This window comes from Mastigoproctus giganteus, chromosome 2 (genome assembly GCF_048544385.1).
Source record: "Mastigoproctus giganteus isolate SK-2022 chromosome 2, ASM4854438v1, whole genome shotgun sequence".
NCBI lineage: Eukaryota > Metazoa > Arthropoda > Arachnida > Uropygi > Thelyphonidae > Mastigoproctus > Mastigoproctus giganteus.
The window spans coordinates 263,196,184-263,216,376 of record NC_143576.1 but is presented as its reverse complement, the minus strand read 5'-3'; the positions used below and the strand labels follow the sequence as shown (position 1 = coordinate 263,216,376).

The window sequence follows — 20,193 nt, the reverse complement described above, 5'->3', positions numbered from 1 at the left end:
TTTGAACGGATTGGGTAAGCTAAATGCTGATGGTGACCTTAACCTTGCTCAGATTAAACACTTAACAGGGCATAAACTGAAACTGAGGAAGGATGGTTGCAGGTTATATGTGCAGAAGTTTGCCTTCAGCCAGCAGGTATTCAATTGTTGTAACATGCTTCCATCTGTTGTTTTTGTGGGAGTTTATAGTTTGAATAAATTCAAGGATAAACTATTGTAGGGAATGGAGTGGTGATGTGGGAAGGGTTTTTTTTTTGACTGATGCTGTTTTAGCTTGCTTTCTTGCATCATTTGTCACTACTGATACTAATACTGCTGAAGGCAACATCAGGCTTAATGTTTAAATTTTCAGATGATGCAAAGGTTGATAGATGGGCTGAGAAGTTGCAATTGAAGTGACAAGTGCAAGGTACTGCATATTGGTATCAGTAATCCTAGAATAACATACTAACCACATGGTACTACACACAAGGTAGCAGAGAATGAACAATACCTGGGGTTAACAGTGCAGTCAGACATTATGTTGTCCAAGCAGTGCAGACAGGCTACTAGGACAGCCATGGGTTTCTGTCAGTGATATTACAGGAATTTTTCCAGCAATGCTAATGAGGTAATTATTCTGCTGTAGAAGGTAATGGTACAAGTCACAACTTAAGTTCCACATACAGATCTGGTAGCTTTATTTTAAGAAGGATGGTTGTAGGATAGATGTGTTGAAATTCAGCTTTAGCCAGCAGGCAGTCGATTGTTGGAACATACTTCTATCTGGTGTTGAGTTTGTGGTCTGAATAAATTCAAGGAAAAACTATAAAAATTTTATTAGAGGGGGATTGACAGATGATATAAGAAATGTTGTGCGCATCATTTGCCACTGTTAATACTAACTGTAAAACTTCTATGGCCAATACTTACAAAAAGGTTGCCGACCCCCACTTTATGACACTGCTAATGAAATAAAAGCCAACTACCTTTTTTCTATGTAAACAATTAAAAGTGACAATCCAACAGGTATGAAATTGATATTATGATCAACAAACTTCAGGAAATCCACTGAAAGCATTCAGAGTATTCATGTAAAGTTTCCTTTTAATGATACTTAAAGAACACTACTATTAATGTAAATTAAGAACAGCTTAACAAATTTAATGAAAACTCAGGTGTTGAACAATGTTACTGGTTAAAATCAAAGTTAAGAAAAGCCAATTGCAATTGTGATGGAACAGTTCCCCAGTGATACACAACAGTATATTTCATATCTTATCTGCTGTGATAAGCTGCTCAAATGTTTTACCAATATATGCAGAAGACCTGAAATCAAAATCTGATCCATTATTAGGTAAGAGATCAAAACAAAATTACATTCTTTAGCGGCTTGTTCACATGAAACTCTCAATAAGTGTTATGATTGCCTAAGAAATCGATCTTCATGAACACAGCAGATAGCATGCATTCTTATGACTACAGCCAAACACTCATTATAAAATTATATAAATAGTAATAAAAACGAAGGTTTAAGTTTTAAATGTGCAGTAAGTATAATCTGCTAACATTATCCTACAGCAGTATTTCTAAAATGTTATGGTACTACGACTGGTATTTATCAAGAATGAAACTTTAAAATAGTTTAAAAGTCTGTGGATATGATATAATTTTTAAGTTTTAATTCTTAAAATACTTATTTTAATTATGTACAAAATGTCAATGACTAATTCTAAGTGGAAATAAAAAGGAGGGAAGCAGCAAAAGATGTAAGCAAACATGACTGTTATAATTGAAAGCATCCATAAATTCAGGCAATGTTCCTATAAACTGTGTAGTTAATAAGTGAACAGTCATTTTTTGTGTAAGGGCTGAAATGGAAATTTTAAGATATGAAATGCTCATTAATAAAATATCTTCTTTTTAATAATCAAGTATATAGATGATATTTCTTATGCATGTAACAAACTGGAACAGCAATCTGATAGATTCACAACCCTGATGTTCTGTGTTTAATTAAATAACATTCATCCTATCAGAGTTTCACTTCAACTGTGCAATCATTTCTAACTGATAAGTACTTTTGTCTTGATATGAAGCATCACATCACCATATAGGTAATAGATAAACTGTGGATTTGCACTATCATTTGCATCATTCATGGCCATAACTGTTATTTCTGATTAGTATAATATCAAATGTGTTACATTACACTAATCAGAAATTATAGAACCAAATGGTAACTTTAAAAATATAAAAATGCTAACTAGGAAATATTGAAGAAAACTATTATTATTATTACTAGTGGTATATGATGCAAGAAAGCAATATTATAAAATATCAGCCAAAAAAAAAAAAAAAACTCCCACATCAACTGTCCATCACCTCCAATAATTTGGCTAGTTCTTTCTTGAATTTATTCAAACTACCCACATCCACAGATGGAAGTGGTTTTTTTTTTTTTTTTTTTGTTAGTTTTTGGCGCATCGGCTTCTGTGGCCATGAGGCACCTCCCAAAGTTTTTGCATTTTACTCTGATCCAAGCCCGAGGTAGGATTCGAACCCGCGACCTTTGGGTTGCCAGGCAGGCACTTTATCCACCTGGCTAGCCTGGTCAACTGGAAGTTTGTTCCAACAATCAACCACCCACTGGCTGAAGGCTCAGTAGCTATTTGGAAACTAATAATCTTTTTATATCAGTAAAAAGGTATTGTTAAGGTATAGATTAAAACAGATTAATCTGTAATAAAGTTACTCAGGGGTTAGGAATGCTAAAAGGCTGATTATGAGAAGTCCTTAGCTTACAAGCATACAAAAAATAGTAGCAAGGATTTCTTTCCTTATGTTCACAGTAAAAGTAATGGAATCAACCACATTGGTTCAACTGATCTCTGGGGTACCCCCAGGGGCTCACATCTGGTGAGTATGGGCTTGGCACACCCAGGGTCCTGAGTTGGATATCATCATTCTTCCCTTTCTTGGTGATTCCCTTCTAATTCTTGTTCTCTCTCTCTCTCTCTCTCTCTCTCTCTCTCTCTCTCTCTCTCTCTCTCTCTCTCTCAGGGTAATTCAGAATTTTTTTTTTTTTTTTTTAGCTGGTGCAGCATAAGCCTTAGGCTTCCTTGCACCATATGCTAATAATAATAATAACAGTGAATAAACCTTTTTCATCCACAGAAGACACTTTTAAATTTCAGGATACCAGTGGTCTAGCAAATTAATTGAGGGTCAAATGATTTTATAACTGATAAGAAGTAATGTTATTACAATTAAAAATTAACAAGGCACCAAGACCTAACGGAATCTCTCCAACTGAAAGAAGCAACAAAAGATGTAAGCAACCTTCGGCTATTATAATGAGAGCATCCATGGATTCAGGCAATATCCCTATAGACTGGAGATGTGCAAATCTCTCTCCTATTAACAAAGGTGGCATAAAGGGTAAAAAAAAGAGCAAATACAGACTTGCCAGTTTGATTTCTGAGTCAGGGGAGTTATGGAGCATACAGTTAAGGATGCAATACAGGATTATCTGGACAAATATAGAATAAGAAAATTATGTCTTTGTGAGGGCAGATCATGTCTGACTAATTAGTAAATAAATAATTAGTGAGTTTTTAGTCATGAAATACTAACATTATAGCTATAAAAGAAACATGGTTGCTCTGCTATTGGAGATTAACAGTTTGCAATGTTCTAATTCTAATGCATATAGAAAGGATGGCCATAACAGGAGGAGGAGAAGAGATGCTATTGGTAAAGAAGCACATGGAATCTAAAACAACTTTAGAAGTTGATAGCTTAAATAGATTCAAGGCAGAACTTGACAAACATTTGGAGCGAGTGGATGGGTGAAATAAGGTATTTTTTTTTTTTTTTTTTTTTTTGCTGATGCTATATAAGCTTGCTTTCTTGCATCATGTGCTTTTGCTAATGCTAATCAGATGGAAGTCTGTTCCAGCAATCTACCTGCTGGCTAAAGGCAAACTTCTGAACATCTATTCTACAACTGTCTTTCCTCAATTTGAATCTATGCTATCTCAGGTTCTTAATCTCAGCAAGTGGAAGTATCACATTAGCACAGCCTGCTGAAACCATTCAAAGCCTTGTATACCTCAATCAGACCACCTCGTAGGTGCCTAGTTTCCAGATACTGCAACTGACAGAATTTAGGCATTTCCTGGTAAGAGAACCCCTTTGTTCTTCTCACCAATCTTGTTGTCCTTCTCTCTACTCATTCTAGCAACTCTACATCCTTCCTAAAATGAGGCCACCAGACCTGTATGCAGTACTCAAGGTGTGACCCAACCATTGCCTTATACAAAGGTATAATCACCTCCTTGTCTCTGCTAGCAAAATTGCTATATATCATTGACAAAACTCCATGATCTGCTCTTGCAGCCCGTCAGCATTGCTCAGAGAACATATCCGACTGCACAATTACCCCCAGGTCTTTTTCATTCTCCACCTCCCTGAGTGTAGTACAACACAGTTGGTACATTTCTCTTGGGTTACTGCTACCCATATGCAGTACTTTGCATTTGTCAAAATTAAACTTCAGTTGCCACTTCTCAGCCCATCTACCTAACTTTTCTAGATCGTGTTGCAGTAGTATACTGTCTTTACTATCATTATTAACAACCATGCCAACCTTTATATCATCTGCAAACTTGGACATTAAGCCTGATATACCTTCATCGATATCATTATTAAATACACAAAACAACAATGGGCCCAGCCCATTATCAGGGGTTACAAATTCCTACAATAAGTACAAACTATGGCAATTCTGGTTTGACAGTGAAGAATGCAAAGTACTGCATTTGGGTAACAGTAATACCAGAATACTGTTTTTAAACTCTATGTGGTAATCTAACTGCAGTGAATAAGACTTTAAAAGGATTAAGTGAACTAAATGCTGATGGTATCCTTGCCATTTCCCATATGAAACACAGAAGGGGCAAAAATTTAAACTGGAAAAAGATAATTGTATAAAAGATGTGCAGAAATTTTCGTTCAGTCAAAGAATAATCAATCACTGGAATAAATTTCTACCAAGTGTTTTCGGAGCTGGGTAGTTTGAATTAATTTAAAGGTTTGGACAAATTATGGAAGGAATGAGCAAATGAAGGGTTTTTTTTTTTTTTTTTTTTTTTTGCTGGTGCTATATTACCTTTTTTCTTTGCATCATTTCGACAGTGCTTAGTAAAAAAAGTGTTGGGCAAATGAAGTGGATAGCATTTTTTCTTTTTTTGGCTGATGCTGTATAAGCAGATTTCCTTGCATCACTTTGCCACTACTAATAACAGCTTAAAAATTGACGCCAGGCTGAAGTTAATGGCATTCTGTACACGATTTTTCAAAAGCAAATGTATCCAAGCAGAAATTCAGTGAAATAATTATCACCGATACAAATAATAAAAAACAACCACTAATCAATGAAAGAAAACAGAAGAAGCAATTCTACAATAACTATCAAAAAAAGAGTGGGAAAAAAAAAATTCTAATCAGTGGTTATTATTAAAAATTAAAACTACCACTTTGCACAATAAATGCAATGTTGCATTAAAAGGAAAAAATTTTCATGTTTGGGTGGAATGAATCAGTGGTAAAACTACCCATATTACCAGGTCAGGCGGCACTGATAGCTGTTTTAGTATGGTTGTTAAAGATCACACAAGACTGTTCAGCAATCTGGCAGGGGTTTGGGACGAGAATTTATAGTTTCACTACTGGAATGAATTGTTGTGAGTCAGCCAACCCTTATTGTTGAAAGCTATAATTTGCATTCCAATAACTGACAAATGCAATAAGAAAAGCATGGATGGCTATGAAGTTTTTCTGAGCAATCTGTTGTTTTTGATAATGATATATAAAGTTACAGATCAAAGGTCATCTCAATATGGTCCTTAAGGTTGTCACAGGCATTCTCTCAGATATGCCAGACAAGCTGTACTTGCTACCTGGGAGTCTAAAACACTGATGTTCAGGTCACAGCCAAATCCTCTGCTTGCACCTTCACAAGGCTGGGACTGTTAGTAATCCTGGGTGTAACTCCCATGCGCAAGCGCACTGTAGATGACCATCCAGGTGTGAACCAACGTAAGCAGAGTTCAAGGTGTGACGCCCACACCACATGGAGGAATGCCACCCCCTCTGTGTTACCAAGCAATACTAGATGGTAGATGACTCTCATCAACCGGTGCAATACCACCACGTTGCTTCTTGGAGACTTGAAGTGGTGGAACCCATGTTTAGTCTCCAGAGCTAAGTTCCGGTCAACCCTTCCCCATCTCTTCCATCATGCAGTGTTACTGATGACTTTTGAGGTTATGATGGACATCATGGCGAGATCCAATCTGCCTTACATTTCAAGGGTACAGCTCTAAAACAGTGTTCACAGGCCGCGCTAGTTAGTACATCAGACCGAACCTATTGGTAACTCTCTGGAGGCTTCCGGATCAGCTAGTGTATAATCTTGCTACATCTACTCTGCCAGATAGTGACTGGAGGGAGTCAGAGTAGTGTGTATGCGGGGGGGGGGGGTATTGTCGAGGCAAAGGTATGTCAAGGATCTGGGTATATTCTTACCATGTGTACGTCACGTCCAAAAATTTCATTACTTCTTACAGCATGTCCCCCCACTTTTTCTTACTATTGAATACACCATGAATTGTTAAACTAATAGAGTAAGCTTATCTGCGAAAAGATCTAAACCTCCCAAACCTCTTAGTTCATTTCACAAATATACATGGTCTCAGTTCTAATCTCAACGATGGCCATTTCCACTTGCAGTCTGCCAAATGCCCAGGTACTTTTTCTGACAGAATCTCAGTTATTGGTTCATTCAACTACTGCTCATCTCAGTTGCTCAAATTATTTGCTGTACAATTCTTTTCACCTCAAAGGTGGTACTTGTGCATATGACCATTCCGATATTTCCTGTCAGAGACCTAGTAATTTGAAATCTCCTCTTTTCGATCTTCTCTGGTTTAAAATCTCTCTACCGCATTGTGTCAAATTCATCAGTTGTCTCTATCATTCCCCCGACTCCACTGGAGGAAGTCAAAGAGCTCCAAGTGGAGCTCTTTGACTTCCTCTCTTTGCAACTTGACTTTCTTTCTCCAGTCCAATTTTATTAACAGTGAGGTAAATTTTTATTGGTGATTTTAATGTTCACAACTCCACCTGGCTTCCGTTTTCTAGACACACCGACCAGGCTGGTCGAGATGCTGAGGCTTTTGCAATTCCTAATGACATCGCACAGATGGTTCATTTACCTACCAGAATACTGGACAATCCTAACCGTACAGCCAACATGCTTGATCTTTTACTCACAAACAACCCTTCTAAGTACACGGTCGAAGTGAGTGGTCATTTAGGCATCTCAGATCACAGTTTAGTGATTGTCTCTTCTCCAATGGAGCCTTTATCTCATTCAGGGGGCGTTCAGAAGAATGTTGCATATCGTAATTGGCTTGTTTCCAATTCTTCGGTTTCATTTTCTGCCCACAGCAAAGCTCACAATAATTGTAAAGCAGTTATAAATCAGTCTAAACTATATTTTGAACAGGCTAAGTGTAGAAAACTTGCGTCTTGCCCTAATGTTAGCTGAGCATTCTGGTCTCTTGCCAAAGTTATTGGCCGCAACTTTTGCCCATCTCTGCTCCCACCACTGTCAAAACCAGATGGTTCTGTTGTCATTTCAGTCAAGGATAAAGCTGATCTGCTAGCATTCCATTTTTCTTCCAACTCATGTATTAATGATCTTGGTAAAACACCTCCCACCATTCCCAACATGCTCCATTAAATGCCTCCTGTGGTTTTTTGAAAAAAAGATATCAGAAGGACTTTGACAAAACTTGATGCTCAGAAAGCTATGTATTCCTATTTCCACCTTTTTTCACTTTCTTATTCCAAAAGTGTTTTTCCTTCTGCTTGAAAATTTGCTCGTATCCAGCTAGTTCCTAAAAAGGGTGACAAATCCCTCCCATCCAATTATCTCCCCATTGCAATCTTTCTAAAGTAATAGAGAAATCAATTAACTGCCAAATCTTAAACTACCTAGAAACCTTCCGTCTGATCAACAATCACCAGTATGGATTCCGTCAGTGTCAATCCACTTTTATGGACAAATCAATCCCTTTTATGGACAAATTCAATGGAAAAGTTTTGTGAAACACAAGCAGTTGCTCTTGACATCTCAAAGGCTTTCGATTGTGTTTGGCATAAAGGTCTTCTAAAGAAGCTTCCATCTTATGGTTTGCCAACTGTTTTTTGTAATTGGTTATCCAGTTTTCTCTCTGATCGCTCACTGAGGGTGATGGCAGATGAATCTCTGTCTTCTAACTTCTCCACTAATGCTGGTTTCCCCCAGGGTTCAGTTCTTTCCCCCACTCTTTTTCTTCTTGTATATTAATGACCTTCTTCCATTGACTGGAAATCCTATCCATAGTTTTGTCGGTGATAGCATATTGCATTCCACTTTCCAGTTTGAGAAACCTTGCCCTGCTCAGTCTAAAGAGAGTCAGAGGGTGCTGACTCTCTTTAGAAAATACAGCTGCGAGTTACAGGCTCTGAAAAAAACAATAAGTGTTTGCTTTTTATTTACATAATTGTTATTTTATATTGTACTTAATACGTAGTCTTATAGTTTTAATTACGCTGGTTATTTTTATTTTAATTTATATAAACAGTTTTTGTAGATATACGTAATATTTTATAAAACCGTTATTTCGTTCGAATATTGCAGGCACTGTTTTTGCATATAGTAATAGGGAATTCAAATTTTTAATTGAGGTAACTAGGTAGATCTAACGTATAATTATAGAAACAGTAATACGCTTCACTGTTTCTATCAGATAGCGTAGTATTGACATTTAATTAAGTTATATTAAAGAAGGCAGCAAAGGAAGTAGGCAAACCCTTAGCCATAATTATGAGAGCTTCCTTGGACTCAGGGGAGGTACCCATAGACTGGAAATGTGCAAATGTGACCCCAATTCACAAAGGAGGATCAAAGGCTGACACAAGTATTTATAGACCTCTGAGCTTAACTTCTGTTCCAGAAAAATTAATGGAGACACTGGTTAAAGAAACACTGCAGGATCATTTAGACAAGACTTCAGTTATAGCTCGGACACAGCATGGTTTTGTTAAGGGGAAGTCTTTCCTGACCAATCTGATTGGATACTATGATGCAGTCACAAAAGAACTGGATGCAGGGAATAGCTTTGATATTATATACTTGGATCTTAGAAAGGCTTTTGATACTGTTGCACATGGAAGACTGCTACACAAATTGGAGCAGTGTGACATTGGAGGCAAATTGCTGCTATGAATAAAGGGGTGGTTGAGGGGGAGAAGACAGAGAGTGGTAATCAATGGACACTGCTCATCGTGGACTAATGTTATTAGTGGAGTCCCTCAGGGCTCAGTGTTGGGTCCATTATTGTTTTCTGTATTTATAAATGATATTCATGATGGTATATCAAGCTTAATGTCCAAGTTTGCAGACAATACAAAGGTTGGCAGGGTTGTCAAGGACACTACTGACACTATGCTGCTGCAACAGGATCTGGAAAGGTTGAGCAGATGGGCTGAGAGGTGGCAAATGAAGTTTAAAATTGACAAATGTAATGTGAAGTTTAACATTGACAAATGTACTACACATGGGAAACAGCAACCCCAGAGCAACGTATCAGCTCTGTGGTACTACACTGACAGTGGTAGAGAATGAAAGGGACTTGGGGGTGGTTGTGCAGGCAGATATGAAGTTCTCTGAGCAGTGCAGACGGGCTGCAAGAGTAGCTCATGGAGTATTGTCAATGATATACAGGAATTTTTCCAGCAGGGATAAGGAGGTGATTATTCCCTTGTATAAGGCAATGGTCAGGCCACACCTAGAGTACTGTATACAGGTCTGGAGGCCTCATTTCAAGAAGGATGTAGAGCTGCTGGAACGAGTACAGAGAAGGGCAACAAGATTAGTGAATGGAACAAAGGGGTGCTCTTACGAAGAAAGGCTTAAGTTTTGCAAATTACAGTGTCTGGAGACTAGGCACCAGCGAGGTGATCTGATAGAGGTGTATAAAGCCTTGAATGGTTTGAGCATGCTCAATGCTGATGGGATTCTTCCTCTAGCTCAGAATAATCACCTGAGAGGGCATAAAATCAAATTGAGGAAAGACAGATGTAGAATAGACGTGCGGAAATTTGCCTTTAGCCAGCGGGTGGTTGGTTGGTGGAACAGACTTCCATCCCTTGTTGTGGAGGTTGATAGCCTAAATAAGTTTAAGGCTCAGCTGGACAGGTATTTTGAACGAACAGAGGGGTGAAGTGCAAGTGGGGTTTTTTTTTTTTTTTTTGGCTGATGCTGCATAAGCTTGCTTTCTTGCATCAAATGCCTCTACTAATGCTAATGCTATCAGATAGCGTAGTATTGACATTTAATTCATTTAATTTATTGATTTTATTAATTTAAAGTATCATGCCCCAAACTAGAGCAGCAAAGCAACGGGCACAAAGTGGCAGGAGTGTTGTGACTCGGGGGAGAACTGAGGGGGGGCGATTCTCCAACGCATCACAGCCTAAAACAATGTGCAACTTGTGAAATGTTTGCCGAACTATCTGGAACGGAACATGATATTGCCATGGGGGATGTCTTTGTGTGTGCGCGATGTAAGGAGTGTAAGGAAATCGGGCGACAATTCAGCGTTGTTATGGGCCTATATGAGAGTTTGAAGGACAGGGTGGATGCCCTCGAAAAATCTAAATTGAGGGCCCATCAGGCTCTCAGCTGCCCACATCAACGCCAGAGCTTGCACTTGGTCATCACGCAACACAGAGGCAGCCCCCAAGGCAGAATGCGCTGGTCCCAAAGGAACTAATACCTCTCGTGATTGGGGTTCTCATAAAAAAAAACAAAAAAAAAACTAGTAGTTGTTGGTGACTCTATTGTCAGGGAAACGGGAAACATCCTTTATAAAAAGGATAGGTGGAACAGGACCAGGGTATGTCTGCCAGGGGCAAAGGTTGATGACGTTGTAGAGCAGATATCATCTTTTAAGGGCACAAAAGGTGATTTAGTTGTACACATTGGCACTAATGATATCAAGAGTAGGAGACCGGCAGAATTACTTGACAAGTACAGGTCACTGATGAAAAAAAGCCGTGAATTAGGGTTGAATTTGAAAGTGTCTGCAATTCTGCCCAGACACGATAGAAGGGAGTATAGGATGAGAGCCTTGTCGATCAATTCGGCCCTGGAAAGATTGTGCAAGGCTCAAGGGATAGAATTTTTTTCAGACTGGACTGTACTTGTTAACAGAAGGGATTGCTTCTACAGGGATGGGATACACTTAAATAGAAAGGATGCAAGGATATTTGCTGATGCTGTCGAGGCAGTGTTGGGTGGGTCGGAAAACTGATAGCTTGGGGGGATACAAGGACTAATAGTTTAACAGTAGCCGTAGGCAGAGGTGAAGGTGATTCTTGCACAACTTCTATTAGAATAAGTAGCGACCTGGAGCATGGGGTGTTGGGGGTTCAGGGATGGGTGGCAGTCACCGTGGAATGGGTGGGTATATGGGATGTGTTAGGGTAACAAAGAATAGGAGTAGGAGCATGTATACCAATGCTAGAAGTATAGTAAATAAATTTGATGAATTTGAAGTGTTGGAGAAGACATCAAAGGCGGATATTGTTGGGATATCAGAGATATGGTGTCACACTGATATAAGGAATGCCGAACTGGAATTTGGGGAGTAGAATGTGTACAGAAAGGATAGACAGGATAGGAAGGGAGGAGGTGTTATGCTGTTAATTAAGAAAAACAAAATCAAAAGACGTGCATCCAGTTGATAGAGATGAACAGTGCACTGTTGAGTCAGTTTGGTGTGACGTAAGCACTGCGAAAGCAAAAATAAGAGTAGGTGTGTGTTATAGGCCTAATGACTCGAATGAGTACAATGAACAATTGTACAGAGAAATAGAGTGGGCTAGTAAATCGGAATGTCTTATAATGGGGGATTTCAACTTCCCAGATATTGAGTGGAACTTGTGGATTGGGCACTCACACACTAGTCAGACATTTGTGGATTTATTGGATGATTGTTTTCTGCAGCAGCATGTTCGAGAGGCAACCAGAGAAAGTAATACCCTTGATCTGGTTATCAGCAGTGATCATTCATGTATTAGGAATTTGCAGATAAAAGAACCACTAGGTGGCAGTGATCACAGTGTACTGACGTGGGATTTACTTAAAGATTTAATTACCATCAGGGGTAAAGGAAAGGGTTTTTGCTTCCGTAAAGGCAAGTACAGTGGTCTCCGACAGTTTTTAAATTCTGTACAGTGGAATCAACTGATGATGTTACCAACAGTAAATTCTAAGTGGGAAGCATTCGAGGAATTAATCGTGGAAGCTACTAAAAGTTTCATAACTATTAAGAAATACTGTTCAAGGTTTAGGCCTAAATGGTTGTCAAATGAACTAATGAGACTCGTAACAGAGAAGAAAAATGCATGGGATGCATACAAATTAACACGTGACACAGAAGCCTATGATAGCTACGAGTTGATATGTAACCAAGTTACAAAGGAGGTTAGGCAGGCGAGGGCAGATTACGAGAAATCCTTGGCAAAAGATGCTAAGAAAAACAGCAACGATTTCTTTACTTATATAAACTCTAAAAAGAAGGGGATGAATCTGATTGGTCCACTTGACATCGATGGTTCAACTGTTGATGATCCTGCTCAGATAGCAAACAAACTGAATGAGTATTTTGCATCTACATTCACACGTGAGGAATTATTAAGGTTTGAAAATGGCAGAAGGTTATCAAATTGTAGCAGGATACTTAATGATTTTGTAATAACTGAGAGCAAAGTGGAAGAGAAACTGTTGAAGTTAAACATAAGAAAAGCACCTGGGGTGGATGGGATCTATCCAGTTATATTAAAGGAGGCGGCAAAGCAACTAAGCAAACCCTTAGCCATAATTATGAGAGCATCTTTCGACTCAGGGGAGGTTCCCACGGACTGGAGATGTGCAAATGTATCCCCAATTCACAAAGGGGGATCGAAGGGTGACACGAGTAATTACAGACCAGTTAGTTTAACTTGAATGGGTTCAGCACGCTGAATTCTGATGGGATCCTTCCACTTGTTCAGATTACGAACCTAAGGGGGGCATAAATTCAAATTAAGAAAAGTTGTTGTTGTTGTTGTTTGGTTTTTAGGAGCATTAGCAATTAAGGCCATATTGCTCCGGGAATATGCGGTGGTCATTCCCTGACCTTTCCGCATTGTCCGTATTTGGCGGTGACGGGCTCGAACCCCGGTCTAATCAAGAAGCGTGTGCTACACACTGCTGCTCCTTCCCACCTGGCTACGGAGGTGCCTCAAATTAAGAAATTAAGAAAAGACAGATGTAGATTAGATGTGCGGAAATTTGCCTTTAGCCAGCAGGTGGTTAAATTGCTAGAACAAACTTCCATCTGTCGTTGTGGAAGTTGATAGGTTGAATAAATTTAAGGAGGAACTGGACAGGCATTTGGAGGGAATGGTGTGATTTTTTTTTTTTTTTTTTTTGGCTGATGCTGCATAAGCTCATACATTTGCTTTCTTGCATCACATGCCACTACTACTACTACTACTACTTCGATTTCTCGAATATCTGCTACCAATTCCTTAAATGCCGATCTTCAGGTAATTCTCCAATGGGTCAGAGGCAACTTAGTTGATTTCAATCCTTCTAAAACTCAGTCCTGCTTATATCTCGCAAAAAAGGATTCTTTTGCTCCTATGCTTATCTTTGGTGGTACTCCAATTTCTAGGCAAGATTATATATCTCTTTTGGGGATTATCCTGACTTCTAATCTATCCGCTACCAATTCCTTAAATGCCGATCTCCAGGTAATTCCCCAATGGGACAGAGGCAACTTAGTTGATTTCATTCCTTCTAAAACTCAGTCCTGTCTTATATCTCGCAAAAAGGATTCTTATGCTCTTATGCTTATCTTTTGTGGAACTCCAATTTCTAGGCAAGATGATATATCTCTTTTGGGGATTACCCTGACTTCAAATCTCTCTTGGCACAAGCACATTACAAATATTGCTTCCTCTGTATCTAAAAAACTTGGTTTTCTCTTTCACTCTCGACATTACTTTTCTTCCCAACAGCTGTTCACTTTGTACAAATTGCAAATCCACCCTACTATGGTTTGTTTGTTTGTTTGTTATTTGGTTTTTAGGAGCATTAGCAACTAAGGCCATATTGCTCCGGGATATGCGGTGGTCATTCCTTGACCTTTCCGCATACTCCGTATTTGGTGGTGACGGGCTCGAACCCCGGTCTAATCAAGAAGCATGTGCTACGCACTGCTGCTCCTTCCCACCTGGCTACGGAGGCGCCCCCCTACTATGGAATATTATTCCTACATCTGGGGCAGTGTCCCCAAAACCTCTCTCAGGCTTCTAGATTCCGTTCAGAAGAGGGCAGATAGGTTAATTAATGACTCATCTCTAACAGTCTCTCCACTCACTGTCTCATAGACATACTGTTTCTGCTGCATGCCTTTTCTACAGATACTTCCATGGGTACTGCTCTTCTGAATTGGCTTCTATAATTTCTGCTCTCTCTTTCAAAACAGTCCGAACACGTGCTGCCACCAGCCAACTTCAAACTCATAGAACCATCTTTTCATCTTCCTCGTTTATTCATTCAACTGCCATTTTCTGGAACAACTTTCCTTCATATGTATTGCCTGAAAATTACAGTCTACAGAAGTTCAAGTCTAATGTCAACAAATATCTGTGGTCTGCACAGTACAAAGTACCACAGGTTCTAATACCTCTCGTGTTTTGGGTTTTTGTAAAAAAAATAATAAATAAGAACTCATTCTCAACTCACAGCACGAGTTGACAATGTTCTGTTAATAGACTTGTTTGGAGAGTGTTTGGGTTTGATTGATGAGAATCACCTACAATCAAGGCTGTCTGCAGTTAAGTGAATTCAAGCAGAATTCCATGAGTTATTGTGGCTTTTTCAACCCACACAACATGCAAATTGACCCATGAACACATACTTTCAGAGACAAAATGCTCTGGTGTCATTAAATAAAATAATAATCAGAATTAGTTCACCTCACAGCATGCAGCTTAAAATTTTAGGCAATAACCACAACATTTCTGCTTAGTAACTTAACCTTCAGCCCTAGATCAAAGAATATATATATTTTTTTACTTAAGTGTGAAGGCGAGTAGAAAAGTAATGCCTCTTAGTTCAAAACCTCAAGACAGCAAGTGTCAACTAGGTTTTCCATGTAACTAATGTTTTCTAGTTAGTACATATGCAGTAGTGTTTCTGTGTGGTTGTTCATTTTCAAGTTATACTTCTTTATGGAAGCATCTTTGAACATGTGATTAAAAAAAAACTGCAATTAAGTTCTGACTGCTAAAAACGTTAGACCTGTAGAATGTAGAATAAATTCTGGATTCACCATTATGATTTGAAAACAAGTGACTGTGAATTGCACCATAAAACTTCTCCACATCAAAAGAAATTAAAATCCAAGCATCGGCTGGTAAAGCTGACTGTTTCTTTGGACTCAATGGGCATTAGCTACAGCAGTGTTTCTCAATCTTTTTACTCTCGTGGCACATTTTCCAAAGAAGAAAAATTTCGCGGCACACCTACGTAGTCATAGAAGAAGAAATTTCTAAATTTTGCGGCACACTTGGAAAATTTTGCGGCACACTAATGTGACGCGGCACACCCTTTGAGAAACACTGAGCTACAGTACAGTAATTTTTTTTGAAAAAGGGATTACAATGAATTCAGTCCATAACATTGAAATAATGGAAAAGATCATAAAAAGAAATAAAACATGTAAACCCTAGCAATATAGCAACAGGACAGCAAACTTCACTGCAACCATGAAATAATTTTATTGCTGGGATTTGAAGTTCTGCAACCCTCCTACAGTATAGATTTGACCACAATCAGATTTTTTTTTTTTTTTTTTTTTTTTTTAGTTCCCAAAGCACAAACATCATCATGAAAACAAATATAATTCCACTGAAAAAGTTAAAACAACCATGAGATGATTGGACTCAACCAAAAGAATCTTACTTGAACAGCACACAAAAAACTTTTTAGGCATTGGATGAAATACATTGAGTAAGATGGGACATATGTAGGAATTATTCTGACATCGAGAAGCGAATTGTAAAAAAAAGAAATTTCAGATCATACCCAAAGCAGTAATTCAATAAGAGGAAAAGATAAGTTTTGAATAGAAATAATGAATAGGCTCTTGGATTGCTTGATAATCTAATTAATGAAGAGGGGTGAATCATATGAACACATTGGAAAAAGATTTAAATTTCTTGCTGATTTGACATGAAATACTGACGTCGACGAAGATAACATAAAACTCATTATGAGGTCATTGACAAACTGGTTAATGAACTTGAAATGCCCTGAAATCTTACAGCTCATATATGAAAGAAACTTGAGGTTTTTCCAAATTTGACAATGATCTTAAAAATTACATAACATTACCAATAATGAGTTGAGAAGCTGAAAGAAACTTTTTTAAACTATCAATAATAAAAAACAAATTTCGATCAGCCATGCTAGAGGAATGACTGAATTATCTTTTTATTTCCTCTATAGAAAATATTACAAAATCATTGTCATATGAAGAGGAGATCAAACTTATGTAACAAGAAATCTAGGAAAAAAAGTATTATAGAGATGTGTCAGGCAGTTAATTAATGAAAATATATGTTATTTTTCTGGATTTTTGTGATGTTTGCAGTATTTGTCAGTTTTTTTTTTCATTTGTAATTTTTTTTTCTCATTCTAAATAAACATTCATTTTTGTACTTAATTTTGTATTTTTCTGAAAGAGGGCCCCTAAAATTGTATAAGCTTCAGGCCCCACAGAACCTGGATCTGCCCCTGCTTGTAAGAATGATATGAAGTTTTTCTTATTTTAATTATTATTATTTATATTTGGCTGGTGTAGAAAAAGTTCACTTCCTTCATCATCCATTTTCAATCCACTGCAGGATGAAGGTCTCTCCAGCAACTTTCCAGTTCCTTCTGTTTTGTGCAATGGCCATCCATTTACTACCCACAAACTCATGAATTTCATCTATCCATCTCTGCCATTATCTTCTACTCCTTCCTTACTAATACTAAATAGTCAAATACCAAACCATGACAATCAATATCAAGATCTTGATCATGAGTCAACAATTGGTGTAGGAGATATCTTTAAGATTTTTAAATCACGTTTTACTATGACAGTGCAGGTGTTGCTCTCATTGCTGCAATGGGAATCTGCCAATGGCAAGTTTCCCTGACAGATGCAGTATTTATGATGTCAACAATCACCTTCATTGTGGTGTTTGGCTTGGCTCGGTGAATTGTATTTTGGAGTGGAACAACATTGAGGTTTTGGGCATCTGTGTTACTATGATATTCACTGCAGTATCCAATATTAACTGTGGCTGCAAAAGTCCAGATTTTTGCCCCATACAGTGCCATTGGGTATTTAAATTAGCATACATACCACCATTTGCAGAGCTGCCTGGGGGATGAAAATTCATCCTTATAATCTTATTCAGTATTTGTCAAAAGAACCTACTGAATAAGTGAAATATTACTGTAGTGAATTATATTTAAAAAAAAAAAAAAGAAGGATCGTAAAAAGGAGAGAAACGATATAGTTCCTTCATCAATGACGCACTTAGAAAAATAGCCGGGGGGGGGGGGGGTACGTTCCACATTAATAGTTTTTACAAGCGTCAACACGTGAAAGTACAATCATATAATATAAACAAAATGTTCTTGTGGGCTTTATTCTCCTCAATCCCCCCCCCCCCCTCAGTGCGCGTACATTCCATTATAGGTAATATTCTGATAACGCTAATTACTAAATTCTCCCCGGACCGAAACTGTTGGAAACTTAAAGCAAACTTCTTTTCCTTAGATAACCTTAGCCTTCAATAACAAAATCAATTTAAAATGACAACTAACTAATGAGTAACTGATATAAAAAAATAATAATAATAACTGAATTTGCAATCGCAAAACACTAAACTGGCACCGAAAGCGTTATGGGGTTTACTAAATAGCACTACGACCTACTTTAACTATACCGTAACTTCAAAATAACAAAAAACAAGAAGTGTGTCAACCGCGTTGTAGCAAGTGCCACAAACCGAAGAGATCAAATTGTTTACACACAAAGATACAATGAATATTGTGAATGATCTTTAATATGATTAGACCGTTTTCACTTTTATATTTTCCTTCCCGGAAAAACCTAAGCCAGACATTTCGAAACTGGCACCGAAACCTACGTGGCTCTGATGATTCAATAACAGATGTTTATATTCCTATAACTCATACAGTTGCTGAATAAGTGAAGGTAATACATTTGTGGCTATAAGCAGTGACGCAACATTTAAGATTAATTAGAGCAACACCCATATTAATAAAAATTACTGGCGGTATGGCTTCAAATGCTCGTTAGGAATGCACTAAATAAGCACACCCTTATGGCTTGTTGATGATATACTTCAAACTTTAGAATGTAGCAAATGGCGTGCTACAACGTACAGCAATTCAAGGCTTGGTAACTTAGTGATCATCTGCTACTACAATTAGATTTTTGAGACGGAATGTCCATCACAACCGAACGGCATGCTTGATTGTTATTAACCTGAGAAGAGTACTTACCAGTTACGTATTTCTCGTCACCAAGTTTGCCGCAATCCGAGTGGATAAACTGGCAGAAACGTAGCATCCACGTCAAGATACTCTGACTTCGTCACTAAAAATCTTTCCCCCCTTCATCTCCACATAAAACCATAATATTACTACGCACGAGACTTTCGAAAAGCGATACCATTGGCTACGTTGAGTTGTTACGTTAGGCAATGATTTCTGATGTCAATGGCTATTGGCTAGTGGCATGTCGTCATATTACCTTGATAGAGGGCGAAGTTTGTCTTAAATCATTTCTACGTAACTAAGTTGTTACTGTTGTAAAAATACCAGGTCCATCATCCCAACAGAATGTGGTTAAATTAATAAATTAATTTTAGAGAGGTTCAGATGACACTCGGAAAAACCTGTGATCCGTCTCAATTGTCATATATTAGATTATATTTTAATGCGGACGTGGACAATTCATTGCAAAGCCAAGCTCAAGGTTGAATTCTATGTAAGAGAAAATATCCTAGCGTCGATTTACACAATTTTTTATTATTATGTTTTTTTTTTTGGTTTTTTTGACTTTTATGAGAAAGAATAGTGTACGTGTTCCAAAACACGTGCTCCACATTTCTAAGAAAACTCCGAATAATAACAGAAAGTGAAAATTCTTAGAAATCCAGAAGTATAAAAAAACCGAATCCAAGAATATTTTCAAAAGTACTAGTTCTAATAAATCAGAATATTCGTGTGTGACCGCGAGATGTCAAAAAAAAAATTTTTTTTTAAATAAAAAATATATATATATATCTCAACAGAATGTGCTTAAATTCATAAATTAAATTTTAAAATTTTAGAGACGTTCAGATGACTGCATTCAGTCACTAACTGCATTCAGTCGCTAAAGAGCAGCAAGACTGATAGAATTGATGGGACCGTTTCGTGTACTGGTGCAATGACAAAATGAAAACAACATTACTGACACTTTTGCATGTAATGGGCAGGGAAGGGATTTTCTGATTTTCATAGGTGCCCTTAAGAAGATTGACATAATCCTGCAAATTATTATATCTCAGACATAACCCCAAAAATGAAAACACTTGATATTGTAAGATGAGCTAAAAATTCTAGCCCAACTATCTAACTTTACTACATCCTGCTGCAGTAGCATACCGCCATTACTGCCATTAGCCATCATGCCAAACTTTGTATCATCAGCAAACTTGAACATTAAGCCTGATATGCCTTCATCAATATCATTCATAAATATAGAAAACAAAAATGGGACCAAACCGAACTGTGGACGTCTCCACTAATAAATAGTCTAGAAAGAACAGTGTCCATTGATTACCACTCTCTGTCTTCTCCCACTCAACCATCCCTTTATCCAGAGCAGCCACTTGCCCTTAACGCAACACTGCTCCTATGTTTACAGCACCCTTTTATGTGCAACAGTGCCAAAAGTTTTCCAGAAATTTATA

At 37.8% G+C, this 20,193-nt stretch overlaps 1 protein-coding gene across 7 annotated transcripts in view; it reads right to left on the bottom strand.

Annotated features, from left to right (window-relative positions):
* LOC150090447 (cyclic AMP-responsive element-binding protein 1-like) overlaps positions 1 to 19,105 on the bottom strand; it is a 313,271-nt gene extending 294,166 nt beyond the window's left edge. For 2 of the 7 annotated variants that reach the window (XM_090389889.1, XM_090389896.1), the window contains exon 1: positions 18,737 to 19,101. The gene's annotated coding sequence lies outside the window, so the exon portion shown is untranslated. Of the gene's footprint in view, positions 1 to 18,736 lie in introns of all 7 variants that reach the window. The other 5 variants (XM_090389891.1, XM_090389892.1, XM_090389893.1 and 2 more) reach the window with 3 other exon arrangements.
* Positions 19,106 to 20,193: the final 1,088 nt, after the last annotated feature.